The 18146-nt window shown below is 49.2% G+C and overlaps 1 long non-coding RNA gene across 4 annotated transcripts; it reads right to left on the bottom strand.

Moving 5' to 3' along the window:
- Positions 1 to 1421: 1421 nt before the first annotated feature.
- Positions 1422 to 18123, bottom strand: LOC308506802. Of its 4 annotated transcripts, none has more exons than XR_013994774.1 (4): positions 17590 to 18123; positions 16762 to 17003; positions 13191 to 13403; positions 1422 to 1981 (listed from the first exon to the last, which is right to left on the bottom strand). It is a non-coding gene; the product is annotated as an uncharacterized lncRNA (long non-coding RNA). The 4 variants fall into 4 exon arrangements; XR_013994775.1 differs by having other exon boundaries at positions 16788 to 17003; positions 17590 to 18121; XR_013994776.1 differs by having other exon boundaries at positions 16958 to 17003; positions 17590 to 18114.
- Positions 18124 to 18146: the final 23 nt, after the last annotated feature.

The following is an 18146-nucleotide window of genomic DNA, read 5'->3' as shown; positions in this document are numbered from 1 at the left end:
AAAAACACTTTTATTTCTTTAGGAAGTCTCTCGTGAATAACTTAGCTAAGGAACAGATGAAGGTAAACTATACACTTCCTTAGCTGGCTTCACGTAAGGCATGCCCCACTCAAGGTTCCAGGAGCTGGGGAATGTTTTATTCATTATTCATTCACGACATACTTATTGACTATCCCAAAAACTAGGGACAAAAATTTATAGCAGCAAGAATAAAACCATGGGCTTGGGTTTGAATCCTAATTCTGCCATTGACAATTATGTGACTGACACTGGCAAGTTATTTAACCTTTTGTGCCTCAGTTTCCTCATCTGTAAAATGGACATAAGAGTGCCCCAGGGGTTGTTGTGAGGATTACACAAGATATCTATGTAAAATGCTTTAGCCCACGTCAGTTATTTTTAATGATCCAGAGATATCATTGTATTGTCAGCATGAACTGGACATAACATTGTTTTAATTTCAATGCTCAATTAATTTTCTCTTTCAGAGTAAGAGCAACCAGTTGGGCCCGACCTGCTTCTCTGACTGAGTCGCAGAAGTAGTTAAGCCACTGGGAAATAGGTTCATGCTTCTGATGTAACAGAAGCATATCCTTTTAGAAGCAGGCCCCGTTCTGACAGAAACAACCCCATGCCTAGGGACTGGGGTCAGGACGGGGTAAGGGAGCGCTATAAGACTTGAGAGGATCCCACCGGAGTCATCAGAAGACTCTCATGTACGCAGAGCTTGCTTTCACCAGGGATGGGTTAAGATCCAACTCAACCCCTCAGGCATGTAGTGGAAATTCCGGGGACCTATCAGCATTTCAAAGCCATCATTATTATGGCTACCACTGCCCCTCACGGTGTCCCAACAGAAAATGCCCATCTGTTGCAATGCTCTGCCTTGGAGCCACTGGGTGAAGAGAATTCTGTTGTTGCCCAAAGGGAGACTCAAAAGTTTTGTTTTCATTTTAAAAAGTCAACTATTCTTTCATAGTCAACTAAAAGTGGGGAATGGAAGCAAACCGGCCACCTGCAACCCCAGTCAATTCAAGCTCGAAGAAAAATAAACTGAACAGAAATAACTGAATTGGAGCAAAAGATTATATATACTAGTTCTACACTGGATCCCCCCCACCGCCATCAAGAAGAAAAACAACTGAATATTTATCATTAGGTAATGTTTCTACCAATTATGACAGCAACATAATAGAATGTTACATGCCACTTTGAAATAAAAGGATGACTGAAGAAATATTGACAATTCCTAATTATATAGTGGTTGGTGGACACAGCAAAATACAGGAAATTTATATTTAAAAAATGCAGATGTACAGAAAAGTGTACGTACTGTCGGTGTAATGCAGGGTCTTAGCTCCTGACAGGTGAACGCAGGATATGGTTGAAAGGCTTGCGGCTAGATAATGAGGCTAGTCAGGCAGGTTGAGAAAAGTGAATGCTTTATTCTGCGCTCCCGGGCGAGGTTCATCGGTCCCCAGATGGGGGCCAGCGAAGTCACGCCCAAGGAAGAGGGTGGGAGGTATATATGCGATTTTTTGGGGAGGGGGTTGGCTGAGTGAGGTGGCAGATGAGCAGGCCCCCCTAGCAGCACATCGGGTGTGAGTGGCTATGTCCGGAGTTGCTTATCACACCAGCGGTCTGCTGCCTTTTCTGGGAAATGCCAGGGGCCTCCATTTCTGTCATGCGAGGAGAGGTCTGACTTGGCAGAGGGGTATGACTTGGCTCCTGGGGAGGGGTCTAATTTGGCAGAGGGGTATGACTTGGTTTCCAACCATTTTGACCATGCCCGCAGCTGACCTAACATTCCAGCCTTTTGGGTTATAAAGGGGCAGTGAGGTCAATCTTGCAGCTTCCTGCTGACAAGGGGCGGAGAGGGGTACTAAGTCTGGTCAGCGACAGGAGAGCTCGTGGGCAGCCGGGAGTATGGGTGGAGTAGAAGCTGGTTCACTGTGACTCTGGACATCTCGTGGAGGCGGTTCTGTAGAAATTTTAAAAAACAGGGGGCCATTAGAAGCAGGAGACTGATTAGGACGAGTGGGCCTATTAGTGGCATTACCCATGTAGTCAGTGGTGATTGCCACCAATCTGAGAGAGGTTGGTGGACCCTCTCCGGCACCAGAGCTCCTCTTGTAAGTTATCGAGGGTCTGCACGTTTTCCTCGACCAGTCCAGACTCGTTGACGTAGTAACACATTCTTCCCGGAGGAAGAGGCATGTTCCTCCTTTCTCAGCGGTTAGCAGGTCCAGAGCCCGTCGGTTCTGCAAGGCAACTTGGGCTACAGAGGTTAGTTGTCGCTGGAGCAATGTGATGGAGGTTGAGGAGGCCTCTATGGCAACCTGTAGACGTGTTTCTAAGTCCTGGGCAGAGTGGATGCTGTGCCCGAGAGAACTAGCACCTAAACCGGCAGCTACAAAGGAGGAGGCTAGGGAAACCCCTAGCATAAGGAGTAGGAAAGCAGCCCTCTTTTGAACAGGAGTGGAAATTTTCTCATTGTGAGGCTGCAGTTCTGTGAATTCAGCCTGGCTGTAGAGCATTTGTTGGGGGGCTACGGTTGTCAGAATGCAGGGGGTAGGGGAAGAGGTATTTATACACTTGGTGAGTGTCTTGTTGCACCAGAAGAATGTGACAGAGGGAGCATGAAGAGTGGACGAGAGTGGTCAGGTTGTATTGCATAAGGACTGGTTAGAACCACCATAGCATATGGGTAAGGTGAGGTTAGATGGGGGAAGGTATAATGGTATCTTGGTGATGGGGGAAGGGCACTGTCCTGAGTTGTCACTAGGAGCAAACTGTGTTAAAGATACAGCCGCTAAAAGGGGGCGTTGCAGAGAGGCACAGAGAAAACAATCAGTATATAAATGAAAAGGTTTGTTGATGTTGGGCAGGGGGGGGGGGGTGAATTTAGGAGGGTGTCCCTGAGTTGGAAAAATCCTTTAGAGCCAGTAGAGGGGGATGAAAGAGGGCCGACAGGCGTCTCTTTAGAGGCTTGATAAAGAGGCTTTGCCAGTAGGGCAAAATTTGGAATCCAATGCCGAAAAAATCCAACGAGTCCTAAAAGGACAATATCTGTTCAGCACAGGTGGCAGGCTGTAGGTCCCTTAATGCCTGTGCCTGGTCTACTGTTAGGCCTTGGGAATGGGGAGTGAGAACAGATTCCTAGAGAGGTGACAGTGGGCTTGGACAGTTGTGCTTTAGGGGAAACACGGTACCCTTTGTCCCCTAGTAAATTAAGGAAGGCTGCTGTGTGCTTTTTGGATATGTCCAGCGAAGGGCTACAAAGGAGGAGATCATCTATGTATTGGAGGAGGGTGCTGGGGGCTAGGGGGCATTGCAGAAGGTCTTTTGCTAGGACCAAGACATAAGGCTTGCGGTGAGATAATAAGGCTAGTCAGGCGGGTTGAGAAAAGTGAGTACTTTATTCTGTGCTCCCGGGCGAGGTTCACCGGTCCCCAGACAGGGGCCAGCGAAGTTGCACCCGGGGTAGAGGGTGGGAGGTATATATGTGATTTTTTGGGGAGGGGGTTGGCTGAGTGAGGTGGCAGATGAGCAGGCCCCCCTAGCAGCACATCGGGTGTGAGCGGCTATGTCCGGAGTTGCTTATCACACCAGCGGTCTGCTGCCTTTTCTGGGAAACGCCAGGGGCCCCAGTCTCTTGTCAGGCGAGGAGAGGTCTAATTTAGCAAAGGGGTATGTATGACTTGGTTTCCGACCGCTTTGACCATGCCCGCAGCTCACCTGGTGAGGCTGAAAAGCAACACCAACGGAGCCATGAATGGGGGTTCATACCACTATATTCTTGATGGCGGCCAGTCGAGACACAAGAAGCAAACATCTGCCAATACCCCAACAAGCAGTCTTCCTGCACCCCAGTGTCGCTGTCGGCTAGGCAAGACACAGGAAGTAGGATCCACAATCCGCACCAGCCGCACTTGCTAACGTAGCCACGGCTGTTATATACAAAACAATGGTGGCTAATGGTTACAGCTGACCGCCATCTACTAACCGAGACAGCACCTTTCCACGAGAGGCCGAGAGCCTGGAAACTGCTCTCCTGGCCCTTTCCCCACAGTAGACATGTTGGAAGAGCAAGATCTGCTGTTAACGTGTTCACAAAATGTCAATATTGCCTTTAATGAAAACAAATGACTTTTCTATAAAGAAGTTCATATTTTTTATGTTAAAACTCTCGGCAAAGAGACCTTTTAGCATGGTCACTGCCAAATGGTAAGCTTTCAGTAAATGTTGGCATGGTGGTATGAACTGAATGTCTGTGTCCCCCCCAAATTGACACGTTGAAACTGGAAGCCCTAATATGATGGTGTTAGGAGGTGGGGCCTTTGGGAGGTGGTCAGGTCAGCAGGGTGGAACCCCCATGAATGGGATTACTGGCCTTACAGAAGAGACCCCAGAGAGCTCTCGAGCCCCTCTTCTGCCATATGAGGACAAAGCAAGAAGGTCCTCACCAAACACTGAACCTGCCGCACCGTCACCTTGGTTGGACTTCCAGCCTTCTGACTAGGAGAAATCCATTTCTGTTATTTGTTGGCCATTCAGCCTATGGTGTTCTCTGATAGCAGCCTGGACAGACTAACACATAGAGAGGTGGTGGCAGGATATCAACATGTTGACCGTTCACCTAACCCAGAGGAGACCCACCCTTTCAGAGGTCGGACTGTATTCTTCTGACCTCTTCCCTCTTGCTCTCACTTCACTTGCTCTTTGGTTCCAGGAACTCTTGGAGAGAAATCGCATCGTACCTGCCGCTACCTGCTCTTACTTCCATTCTGGTCCAGCCAAGGCTGCCTTGCCCACTGCTCTAAGACGTGGTGACCAGCCAAGTCCACGAACTCTGGTCTTTCTGCCCATGCTCCTTACAGCTGTGCTTTTTCCTCCCTGACTGCAAGCCTGCAGGGTGCCGTTCGGAGCCCACAGAACGGGGCAGCTGTGCCTCCCCCCGCCTGCCTCTCACTTCACCTGGGCCCCGGGGCCTCTCAGCAGTTCTCCGACCTGGTCTCAGTCAGCTCTCTGTCCAAGTCTTCACAGCAGCGTTTCCAAGCACCTCCACACCTACTACCGTGTCTGTCTGAAAATAAGACCTAACCGGAAAAGAAGCCCTAGCATGATTTTTCAGGACGACATTCCCTGACATCCTCCTAATGTGTCTTTTGGAGCAAAAATTAATATAAGACCGGTCTTATTTTGGGGGAAACACGGTATTCTTTTCTAAGATCCTGGCATCTCTCTACTGCCCTCATTATCCACAGGTAACTGTGCTTTCAGACACACACAACACCAAGCTGAAATTCCTAGTCAGAGTAGATGTAGTGTGTCACTTGAGAGAATGCCTGCACACAGGCAGGAAACAGCGTTTCCTTGGCTGGAGGAGATCTAGGCAGTTGTGGGAGGGGAGGCGGTATCTGTTTCAGAATTACAGGTGGGGACCTCCAGGCTGCTCGCTGCTCTTCTGACCAATAGGAAGGACTCAGCCCAGCGTGCACCAGACATGAAGGCTAGGGGAGCTCTGCAATGAGAAAGCAGCAATCTGCTGCCCGTTTTAGGGTGCTCCTTAGGTCACATTCATCTGCTCCAATCCCCTGGAACCTCATCTCTGCGCCAACCCCAAGGCTTTCATCTCTCACCAATTTTGTTGTGTTTCTTTCAACACATTGGATCAACGAATATCAGAAGTTCTCCCACGTGTGAGCTGTCTACAGCTTTCCCATCAGAAGTCTCCCCATGGCCAAGCAGCTGCAGAAGCCTAACAGCTCACAGTACTAACTGGACTTGGCAGAAACTCTCTGGACGCACTAACGCAAAATGCTGGCTGCTGTTCTTTTAATTAGCTGAAAGGCAGACATGCTTTTTGCTGCTATATTCCCAGGAGCCAGCAGCTGGGGCCGAGGCCCCTTGGGAGCTGCTGAACTGAGCTAAATTCACACCCGACAACAAAGGCGTGTGGGGAGCAGCCAGCTGCAATACTGGAGCTGGGAGTGAAGGAATGTTCTGGCTACTGAGAGCCAGACAAAAAAAAATCTTTGATAGTTTACTGAGTTTTTCAGTTTCAACTAATACATTTATCCCTTTGCAGCTGATAAAAGGGACTTGCTGTGCTCAAAATCCCAAAATTGTCCAAAAGATCTGAACTGCCGCCCAGTGGTCACCTGCCCGGGCTACTACAGTGTCTCCTGACAGTTACCCTGCCGCTGACCTTCATCCATCCTCTGGATGGCAGTTTTACAAAGGCAGATCTGTTCATGCCATTAGCTGCTTAGAACTTCCTATGGCTTCATCAGGCCCACAGACAAGTCCAAACCCCTCAGCCCATTTCCCAGGACCTGCCACTCTGCTTGCGCACACCCCTGACGGCCCTTACCGCCCGGGCACTGGGCACACTGTGTCCCTGACCTGAGCACGCTGACCGGCGGCTTCATGCGAGCTGTTCTCTGCCTGGGATGCCCAGGAGTGTCTCTCCACTAAACTCTCCTAATGTGACTGAAAACTCACTGGTACAAGTAAACAAAATTAGAACTAGTATATGTTTATCGAGGCACCTTTCTGGTAGATAGAAGTGCAAACACACAGCTTTCTGTCTCACCTACCATTCTTGGAACCTATGCAGAACATGCCCATGGTTGCCACATTCTCTTACATTAGACAGCATGCCGTTCATTTCTCTTCGAGACAAGAGCACCTAGCCCGAAGTCCAGTTCAGAGCTGAAGACTTTAGTGGCTAAAATTCCACCCATTTCTCTGGGTCTTACAATGTTACTTAAGGCCCAAATGACTTGGTCCTGGCATTTAAAGGAAACGCTAAGCTGCTATAAGAAAGAGCCCCCAACACATAGTGGCCTCAATGAGACAAGTGTTTATTCTCTGTCGTGTGCGAGTCCAGGACAGCCTAGTGGGCTGAGTCTCCTGCCCAAGGACCTTTGGCCACTCAGACGCCCTCCACACTGGTACCCTGCGCGACCCTGGGACCCTCCTCCTGCTCCTGGCTTAGGGCCATGGCTAAGGTCCAGTTCTCCAAAGGAAGGAGGAGAAGGGAACATGACCTCCTCTTCAGCCAATGAGGTGGAAGGTGCACTCCTCACTCTGATCACCTTCCACCATGGTGCTAAGACCCACAGCCACGCCTAGCTGCAGGGGGCTGGCATCCACTCGCAATTACAGTGCGGGAGCAGGCCGCCACACTCAGTGGTCAGCGCTCACCTGATGAGCAGGTGACAACTGCTGCAGAGATAACACTCTTCTGTCCCACCTAACACTGACCCAATGGAGACATGCAGAAAGGAATCCCAGAGACCAAGGTGACGTCCTGACTACATACAGAGGCCAGGCTGGAGGATAAGGCTTTATGTCCGCCAGCCACAGGAGCTTCATAATGCCGAGTTTCAGCATGAGGCAGACGTCACCAAATTCAAGGCAGCACTGGACCAAGACAAACCTGGGCGGTGGGGAAGAGCGCACCCTCGGAGGAGCAGGAGAACGAATGCTCCCTGCGGGCAGACTGCTCCCAAAAAGGATGGCTGCAGTTCAGCCAAGGCCAAATTTACTAAATGCAGCATTTGCCCCACTGCCTCTGAGCTGGGCTGAGCCAGGCGTGCAGCTAGCCTGGCACCTGGCACCTGGCACCCGGCACAAACTCCCTCCAAGGGGTGAAAATGAGGAGGTTGTACATCTGACTTTACCCAACCCAACTGGGCATCGGTGCATTTCTAGAATTCTCAGTTCTCCACCGCCAACCCCTTCATCCAAAGCTAATCCCTCCACCAGTCCTTCATGCTCTTCCCACCTTCTGTGACACCCATTTTGCCCTCCTGCTTATCTTTAAAGTGTTTTTCTCCACTGATCTCCCTCCACAAATACCTGTACTCGTTTCTTAGAGAAAATCTTTCTTTGGCCCCAAACTCCCTTCTAGCTACAGTGTAACTCTGCTGTTACATTGATAAATAAGCCTTGAAAGAACAATCTGACTTCACTGCTTCATTCTCTGTTCTTTCCTCAACCCACTAAAATCTGACTTCTGCCTGTACCACTAACAGAAGCTTTTCTATTTCCAAATTCGGTCAACGTCAGTCTTCGTCTCACTTGACCCCAAACAGTGATTAATACTCTTGAGTATTCTGTATTTTTTGAAAGTCTGTCTTTCCTGAGGTTTCCATGACAACCTCCTCTGTTTCATTTCTTTAAAAAGTGTCTTCATCCCCTCTGGTCTGTAAATACTGGTTTTCCCCTGGAAATTCATCCCTGACCCTCTCTTGCCCCATAATACACACACTCTCCTTGAATAAACAGAAACGCACAATGATTCCCAAATCACGGCTCTAACGGAAATCCTTCTCCTGGGCATCACACATGTATCCAACCAACCAGGGATCTGCCGTGGGTGCCCCTCAAGTTCAGCGCGTCCAAAGCTACACCCATCACCTTCCTCCTCAAACCCGAACAGAACTTCTCCCGTGCCCTGGCTTAAGAAGCTGGCGAGCAGCCCCCATCTCCCCACTCTTCAGAGCCCTCCCTGAGCCCTGTATGAAATCCTCAGGTCAACACCTCGTGGTCTCTGCCGGCAGCAGCTTGCAGGGCCAGGCCCCACACAGGTACATCTGCGCTGTGGCCTCTTGTCTTCCTACTCTGCGGGGGTGGCACCTTTCACAGCCCCGCCAGCCTGACTGTTCTAACATACGATTTAAATCCTCAATATTAACAAAACATTATCAACTGCTCTTCCCAGCGGTCCTTCGCGCTGCATCTTCGTAGTGGATTCCCAGCCTTCCGAGAACCTGCCTTCTCGGCTCCTATGCTGCTGGGACTCCTGGAGAAAAATCATACAACGTGTGGGCTGACCTTACAAATCTGACCCTCATCCTCTGTTCCCTCCACTTTTAGCCACAACATCCCCTAGGAATCTCTACCACGTCCTTTAGGATCTTGACATGGTCCCTCTCACTTCACCCTTGTAACAAGTAACATGGCCTCCTTCCGAGGAGGGGCGAGGGCGTCTGCCCAAACTGCGACTTCTGCTTTTGGGGCGTTGACATGACTCCAGACATGGGGAGGTCAGTGAGGCAGCAGGCCTTGATCGAAAGCCCTGCTGGGCTGAGAAATAGCATCAGGACAGAGACCACTTTGTCTTCACAGCCAAGTCCAAGTCCCTCACAGGACACGACAGCCCTGCAGGCGGTGCTCCTGCCTCTGTCCCTGGCTGTCACCTGCAATACTGCTTCCACCACAAGAAACTGCTAGTGGACTCCGCCAGACGCCATGCTCGGTGCAAAGCAGAGAACGGCGTGACACCTCCGAGCATCCAGAGCTCGACCTAATGTCAGACCCAAAGTGACCTCGACCTGTCACACAGAGGAAGCAGCTCTGACTCTGGCATCTTCAGGGCTTGTGGGCATCTCAATTTAACTTCTTTCTGTTTCATCTAGGGTGTGCCGTCTCATGTGGTGTTGTGTTAAAATGCCCTCCAACACACACACACACACACACACACACACACACACACACACACACCAATGTTGAGTAACTCAGGTAAGATCACTCCTAAACATACAGGAGAAAGACTCTTACCCTGGGTGCTGTTTTTCTTTAGTTCATTTCCCTTCTTACTGATGAAGTAGCACGAGACTGCAAGTACACATTTGGGAGCAGGCCTAGGGCAGAGGAGTCAGAGGCTCGGCTGTAGATCAAGGGCACAGCAGTGCTTGTGGCCCTCCACGCTCCCTGGCACTCGGGGTAATGCCAGGCAATTATGGTAAAGAATGTGTGCAGACTTAAACTTTTCCACTGGGCCCTAAGATTCAGAAGACACTGGATTTATTTTTCAGTAAGTTGGGGTCCCCAAAAAGCCTGTTTTTATCAAAGACCTAACTCCAAAAAAGATGACAACAATATGTGCTTTCTTTAGAAAATATGCTCCACTCCTTGAAACAGTCGAGTTGCTCCTTACGTGCAGAGCTCCACTCCATACCCACACTCCTCACGCCCCTTTGGGGAGCACAGAATTCTGACTAAGCTTCTTTTCCAAGGATCGAAGTTTCCCAAGGGCTACACACAGTTCACCACAGGCCTCGCTCTTGCTTCAATCAGCTCCCAGGCAGGACAGGGGAAGGCGGCGTTGGGGCCACAGAAAGCTGCCCTCTCCTCCAAGTCTGGAGCATGACAGAAAGGTCACTTCAGCAACACACAGAAGCACACAGGGTCCTCTTGCTGGGCTCTCTGCACATTTCCATTAGTGCCCACTGCAGTCTTGGGGCTCCTTTCAAGGGAGCATTTGAGGGAGAGAGAGCAATCCTTGGAGCTTGCGTTAGCCTAAGGTTATTTAAGCCTGAAGCTATTTAAGCTAAACAAGCTTAAGAAAAAGAAGCCTTTCATGTGTTCAGCCCTGTTTACACAGAGCTTTGCACTGTGGCTTAAAGCCAAATTCCAACTAATAAAATTTCTGTACTGCTGCTGTTTGGTGATTTGCTCTAGAATTTTGCTTTATGAGAACACACCTCTCTGAGGTGTCAGGGAGGACATGGTTAGTTGAAGCAAGCCAGAGATATCCTGAGTACTCTGGCAAAACACCATTAAATAGTACCCCAATCTCACTCAAATTCTGAAACAATGTGAGCATGAAAAATTGATTTAAAGTAAAAATGCTGTTTCTGTTTGCAGAATACATTTTACTGGTATTACTGTCAGTAAAAGCTTTGACAACAAGATATACTGAACAGTAAGATATTTACAAGCTCATGAGTTCATCTTGACAGTGATCCTGAGGCTGCCCCCACTGAACACAGAGTCCCCCGGCTCCCCCTCACCTGTTCATGAGCCACTCCATCTGCCCCGCTTGGTTTGGAGTTAGAGAACTATTAAACATGAGGAACCAATGACTAGAAAACTGGTAACAAATCTCCCTATTGGGAATCACACTGAGCTCCAGCTCCATGGTTTCATCCCTGTGGGGCCGCTGGGGAGCCAGGCCTATTCCCTTACTGGAGTTACTTAGCAGGGAGTTTGTGTGCATAGTTCAACATGCATATTCAATCTTATAGCAATGTGAAAATGAAGCAAAAATATTAGGTTTACAATACAGACCGCAAACACTACAGCTGGAACAGTGTAGATGGTGAGGCTATGGCTCTTGCTGAAGATGAGAGAGAAGGCGTTGTATTTAACGAAAAAGGGCCTGATTTACACCTGGTAACAGTGGCTCTGCTCCTTTTCCCTAGATGACCCCGCACTGCCTCAGCTTTACTGATCCTTCCAAACGCTGCATCTCCAGGCTGTTCTGACTGACATTGCTCACTGAACAACTCTAGGGAACAAGCGCCAGTTTGAGTCATACTGTTGTAAGGCCTGCATGGGGCTGGATCTGCGGGCTGAGATTCCCCAGCAGCACCTGCAGACAGGTGGCTTGAAGAAGGCCATTTATGCAGGCAGCAAAAAACGATGACCTGCTCTAAATGCTTTAGTTCATTCTTTATAACATTTTCTCTGTTTGTGACAAGTAACATGGATTGTTTTTAATTCCAAATTATTTGTGTTCTTTAAGTGCCTCCAAAAGTCAGTTCAATAAGCAAACCACTAGGATAAAAACAGTAGACTCCAAATAAACACAATTTACTCTCCGATTGTTCCATGACAGACAGTAGCCTCCCGTAGAGGAAATGTCTATACCAGGGGTGTCGAAACTTTTTTTAATGTTTTTCACCAAGGACCATATGCGGTAAAATACACAAACAGCCGGGCTACTCACTCGAGGTAAAGTACGTTTTGCCTCACCTGGTTTATTTAAGTAAACTATATTTTTGGAATTTGCTGCGGGCCAATAACAAATGGATTGCAGGCCGCAGTTGGCCCGCGGGCCACAGTTTGGACACCCCTGGTCTATACACACATCAGCAAAACATGACAAGAGGTTATCTGGTGTGATGTTAACCTGTAAATGCTCAGAAAATAACTGCAAAGCAGGTTTGCAAAAGCAAATAGGGTAAGTAATAGTTATAACAAAAATAATGATCATCCCATCATTCTTAGGAAATTGTGTTTCAAAAATTAACCAGCAGGAAAGCTGAACATGGAAATAGGAACACCTGTTTAAAATAATTAAAATAAGAAATCACACAGACCTTTCCATGAGGCTTTAGCAATCACTAAAAAGCCTTATTCTAACCAGAAATGTATGAGTACCTGACCCCTGCTGACTTAATAGACAACCCCTCTGTGTAAATTCACCGGAAATATTTACATTCAGGGAGCTATTTTCCACGGTTGCTTCTAAGAATATTGGCACAGTTAAGTTTTTCTTTAGTATTTGTCTATGCTGGCCCTTATTTCTCATTTGATGTAACTATACGTATATCATATCATAGCAAACATTACTTCACCGGGGGAACATTTTTCTATTTGTCTGAGAATATGAGGGTTTTTATAAGTGAATGTTTTAAGTCTTTAAAAACACAGGGCAACTTTATTCTTTGTCCCATTTGATATTTTCTTTTCTCTTTTTTGTATTTTAAGGTTAAAACTGAACACCTGGAAAGCAATATTACTGGTTTCATATTTCTCCACTTATATATTTTATTTGAAAACATCCTCATGAAAACTTGGCTGAAAAAACAGGAAAGAATATTCACTCCAAGAAGAAAGATGGCTTTTAGCCCAACAAAAGTCTTATTCAGACAGAGCGAAAAACAGCAAAGCGACATCAACACAATATTGATTTTGTTGTTTTCCATTACCTGAATAGTGTTTAAAATAAAGAAGTGCTCCTGGCTGCTTTAACTTCACAGAACAATGCATTTCATGTTTCCCTTTCCAACAAGGTTATAAATCTATCCAACATTAATTTACCCAAACCCAACATTACTGAGATTCGCTATCTGTAGAATCAGTGGCCAAAACAAGGACAATTCATGAAAATGCCATGCACCTACAAATGTATACAAATACATCCCGAGTCTCTACCTAATAAGTTAGTAAACACTATATGGCATTCTAAAATCATAGCAAGTACCATGGCCCTTAAATTAAAGTAATAATTTCATCACCTTTTAAAAAACCTTATGCTAAAATGGAGTATGTCCATGATACCATTTGATTTTTTCCCCATTGGGACTATAGTTTCTCAATATTATTGCAAATATTTCTTAAAATGCATTGGACTGAGTAAAGTGTTTAGAAAGTTGGTTTCTTCTTACCTGCATGCTTTGTGGTTCATTAAGAAGAATGGGGGCTCTTCAGCGTGGCTCGGGCCGGGCCGTGTAAGCTTGTCTAGGTGTGTTCCTAAGAAGGGAGTCCTGGGATGCCCCAGCCTCTCCATCTGACCCTGGGGAAAGCAGCAGCTGCCAGCTGTCTTCACTTGAGAATGAGTGACAGACATCCCACCACAATCTCCTTCCACCTGTTAATTCCTATAGGATAAAGTCCATATCTTAAAGTACAAATAAACAAACATCAAAACCAATTAAATGCTTATTATAGAAAGTTGGAAATGACAAAAAGCACAGAGGAAATTAAAAAACATCATTTGTAAATCCAACATCTAAAGGAAAGCATTTTGGTGTATTTTCTTCCAGTATTTCCTGCCTCCATGGGCTTCATCTCATACATCTTTGAGGTGTGGCAGCTGAGGGACCATGGTTGAGTCATCTCTCTTCCTTTTGTAAAGGCTGAACCCATGACAGTGGCAAGAAAGTGATCTGAAACTGTGTGATTTGTTGAAACCCATGTTTAAGATTTTGGTAGCATAAGAGTTTTTGAATATATAAATATTACAGCATTTCCTTTACATGATGAAACACAATTTTGACATCTGAGAGTCCTTCTCCTACCCTCATTCCCTGTATTCACTCATCCCAAGTAATCCTGGCCAAGCCTGCAGACATTCTCATCTTCTCATCCGTCCACAAATGTGTTGAGGCCCACTGACTGTCTCCTGCACTTGGGAACAGATCTAGCACGTGGTTTCCCCTGGTTCTCCTCACAGCTCACAGTAAACTCTCTAAATCCATATCTGATTATTTCTTCCTCAAGCTATAGAAATCCCATGTCCGCCCACTTGACTACAGGATAAAATCCAAACTCTAGGGAAGTGGTTCTGAAAGTGTGGGCCCATGAGCACATAACCAGCCACATCAGCACCACTTAGGGATTTGTGAAAACTGCAAATGCTTGCCCTTCCCCACCCCACACCTGCAGAATCCAAATCTCTGGGGAAGGGCCAGGCGATCTGTGTTTTTAAAAGCCCTCCAGGGGACTCTGATGCACTGAAGTGTGAAAATCACTGCTGGAGAATTAGCAGGATGGTTATGCGATCTGCCTCACTCCCCTAGGCTCACAGAGCATTCTGCGTCTGCCCTCAGATCTGTCGCCACTTCCCAAGCATATCGTGTCCTTTCACATCTGTGCTTTGGCACTTCCTGTGTCCGAAATGTTATTCCACTCCTCCACTGTCCACTCCTACAGGGCACTTTAAATCCTTTTGGAATGTGCAGGATATAAATAAGTGTATACTCATCTTTCTAAGTCCAGTTCAAATACCACCTCTGCTGAAAAATTTTCCAACTCCCAGACAGAACCAGTCATTCCTTCCTCTGTGCTGTCAGTGTGTAACATGCGTGCTACTGTTGCTTATGCCTCTCCATGGTAGGCGGCTCCTCCAGGGCAGTCTCATCCTCAGTGTGTCCTTAAAAATGCTGGGATCATATATGTTCCCAGTCAGTGACTATGGAGATGCCAGTAGCCACCTTATTTGGCGGTAGAGTGGACAAGCCTGTTTACTCCTCCTGTGCTTTTCTTCTAACTGAAGATGAACCCTCTTTCTCCTGGGGCGATGCCCTGCTTCTTCCTCTTCAACTAAGAGCACAGATTTGAGAGGGAATAACATGAAGAGATGGGGGAAAGAGGATCAGCAGAGGACGCCTTTCCTCCCTAATGCATACCCCATAAATGGCACAAATGATCTTGATATAAATCCAAACTGAAATGTAAAAATGTTCTCTAGTCATATATTTTCTTTCAGTCTTAATTTGTGAAAGAGTTGAAAAGCCATAGTATGTAATAAATATTGAAGAACATATAATTCTGTATATGTGTGCTTAAGAAACAATGGATTTGTTCTGTGGAAATAATCAGTCTCGGACTGTTTTTTCTGTACAGGGAAACAAGGCTCATTGGCAGAATATTCTGAATTTTCCTCTTTCTTACTTTCTAAACAAAAATGCAGGCATACTCTACCCTCCTTTTTCTCCCTAGTGCCCCATGTGCTGTTCGTTAACGCAGTGGCGAGCCTCAGCAGCACTCTGTGTGCACACCAACTTGTCGTCACAGGATGACACTGCGAGAATTGGCGCTTGCATCCACTATTAGGAATAAACATCAGTTTTCTAACTGAACCCTGAGACACTATTTTCTACAGAATTGAAACTGCTTGAAATTGGAAACACAAATCTTTTAGCAACTCTGAACTGGAAGTTACATCTGCAGAGTTGGCCTGTAAGTTTCCATAATTGGCTAAATAATGACTTAGCTCGTATGAATGGGTGAGTCCCCTTTTTCCACTAGTCCTTACCTGCCACCTCCGTCAAGACCACTTCTTCTAGGCCAGACATGTAGTGAAGAGCAGTAACAGAGGAGAAGTGTACCTGGAAAGGATGGGCATGCCTGGAAGCCCAATGACGGCAGATCAAGACTGGATGTGTATATAGCATTTCCCATCAGAACTAAAGCTGGACAAAAGGACCTGCAGGAGACCGGTGAGATTCACAACTAGCTCAGGGAATTAAGGAAGCCTTCGCTTAGAAGTGTCTGGGAAAAGAGTCTTTAAGAGAGCAGAAGGGCAGAGTGCAAACATCCTGAGGTGGAAACCAGTGTGACGCATCCAAGGGAGAGACACAACAGTGTGGCTGGAGGTAAGGTGGCAGATGAGGGAATGTAGACAAAGACGAGATCATAAAGGGCTTTGCAGGTCACACAGGTGGGTGGTGCTTTTGCAAAAGTGACAGAAATGTTTTAGGCTGGGGGGGGGGAGGTTGGAGTGTTTGTAGGTTAAGACATATCTATTTCCATTTGTAAAATATAACTTTCAAAATTCTGTGACAAATAAATTGCAGAGGGACAAGAATGGGAAGGTCCCATTACAGTTTGCACTGCCCTCACTGGAGCGTCCATGTTCGGGAGAGTTAGGTGGTGTTTTGCACGGGCGGGGTGGGGGCGTTGTTCGGATCAGGATAAGCACCTGACATGAGAGTGGTCCAACTACAGGATGGTTGGGAGCCCAGACATGGCTTAGAGTAAAGGGCCCTTGCAACTGAATTGTCCTCCTCTGAAATGTGGATTAGAGAATTAAAAATGAAGTAGCAGTCCATAATGTGACAACAGATCAAAGAAACAGAACTACGGAGATAGAATGGGAAAGAAATCAGACAACAGCTTCTCTTTAGAGGCACCTCGATTGGTAATAGCCACTCCTATGTCTACTTAAAGGAGATACAATCCTCCCATGTCCTAACCGCATGCCTGAAAGAGGACAGGCGGTAACGTGGCCCCCATGGCTAACCGTGGCTTTAACTGCTGCCTGTACACCAATGCGAAAATCCCCAGCAGAGCTGACCCATCTCCACTTCTTCCCCACCTTCTCACCTACTGGAAAGCCCCAAGTGAACTGCAGCAGACATTTCAAGTCCACACACGCAGATGGAAGCCCGCCTCTTTCCCCCACACCGACCGCATCCTTTCTTTTGGTCGGTGGCCCCATCACCCCTCCAGTACCCGGAACAAGGAACCCAGGTGCTAGCCTTGCGTCCTCCTCGTCTTCCAACGTCCGTCAGTCGCCAGGCCTACAGGTGCTTTGTCTCCACCTTCCTCACTCCGCGACCCCACTGCGACCCTGTTCGGGCCCCTCGTGGCTTCCCGTGCGGTGTTCCCGCCCGAATAACGTCCCCGTCCGCCGTGGTCACTTCCTCACCCGACAAACACGGACACAGCATGTCTGCTTCTTACATTAGGCCCCCCTGCAGAAATGCAGTGTAAAGAGGGAGGCAGCTCTGAGGAGCACATTTCAGCGCCCGGACAAACGTGACCACAGCTGAGCAGAGCCGAGCGGGCCGCAACCCCGGGTGGCGCGTGGTGTGGGGCGTCACAGGGCGCTGCCGGGCACGTGCCCCGCGGGGAGCAGCTCGCGGGGAGCAGGTGTGGGGCGCTCGCGGCCGGTCCCCACGGACTCGGCGGACGGCGGGCCTCAGGCTGCAGCTCCGTGGGGCAGAGCTGTGCGGTCCCCAAGGGCAGCACCTCGGCCGGCTGCGGTCCCACCTGCCCCGCAGCGCGGTCCCGTGAGTGTCCTCGCAGCCCCGAGGCGCCGCGGGAACCCCAGGGACGTGTCCGCGGGCGGCGCACCACTCCGGGCTTGGGCGGGAGGCTGGGCCGCCTCCGGGAGCAGGGCCTGGCACGGGAACCGTAAAGGGACGGGAGGACAGGAATCGCGCCCGGCGGAGGGGCCGGCTGACAGAGCGCGCCCTCCGAGACGCCCCTCGCCCACGGCTCCGCCACTCGGGAAGGCCCTCGGGGGGCGGAAGGGATTCCGCCGTGCCGGCCTCGTACCTCAGCCGCGCGCGGAGACGTCGCCACCTGAGGAGGGGAGCGACTGGCAAACCTCCTCGGAGCACCCCGGCTGTCGCCAAGGCGGCCGCGGCCGGCCGGGGAGCGCGCCCCGCGGGGACGGCCGGAGGGGCGGGACCAGAGCCCGAGCGGCGGGGCCAGAGCCCGAGCGGCCAGCGCCCCGGCAGGTCTGAGGCGGGAGCGCGCGCCACCCGACTCTCCGCCCCGCGGCCCCGGAGCGCTGTGCGTCAGCGGGGGCGGGCCGTGCGTGGCGAGGGGAGGGGCCAGAGTGCCCCGCCCCGCGCGCCGAAGCCCCGCCCTCTGGCCGGAAAGGGGCGGGCTCGGCCGCCGAAGGTCCGGAGTTTCTCACTCTCGGCGGGACAGTCCCTCCGCCGGACGGTCGTCGGCCGCCGGGCGTGCGCGCCTTCGGGGCCTCCCCTGCCCTTGGGCGGACACGCGGGGTCGAGGCCCGGCGCACGGGCCGCCATGAAAGGTTGCCGCCTGACGGACGCCGCAGCGCAGGGGCAGGCCGGCTGAGGCCGCGCGGGCCGAGGCCTGTG

Source organism: Rhinolophus hipposideros, assembly GCF_964194185.1.
Source record: "Rhinolophus hipposideros genome assembly, chromosome: 13".
Lineage (NCBI taxonomy): Eukaryota > Metazoa > Chordata > Mammalia > Chiroptera > Rhinolophidae > Rhinolophus > Rhinolophus hipposideros.
Note: the sequence above shows the minus strand (reverse complement) of the source record. Positions and strands in the feature narration are given on the sequence as shown.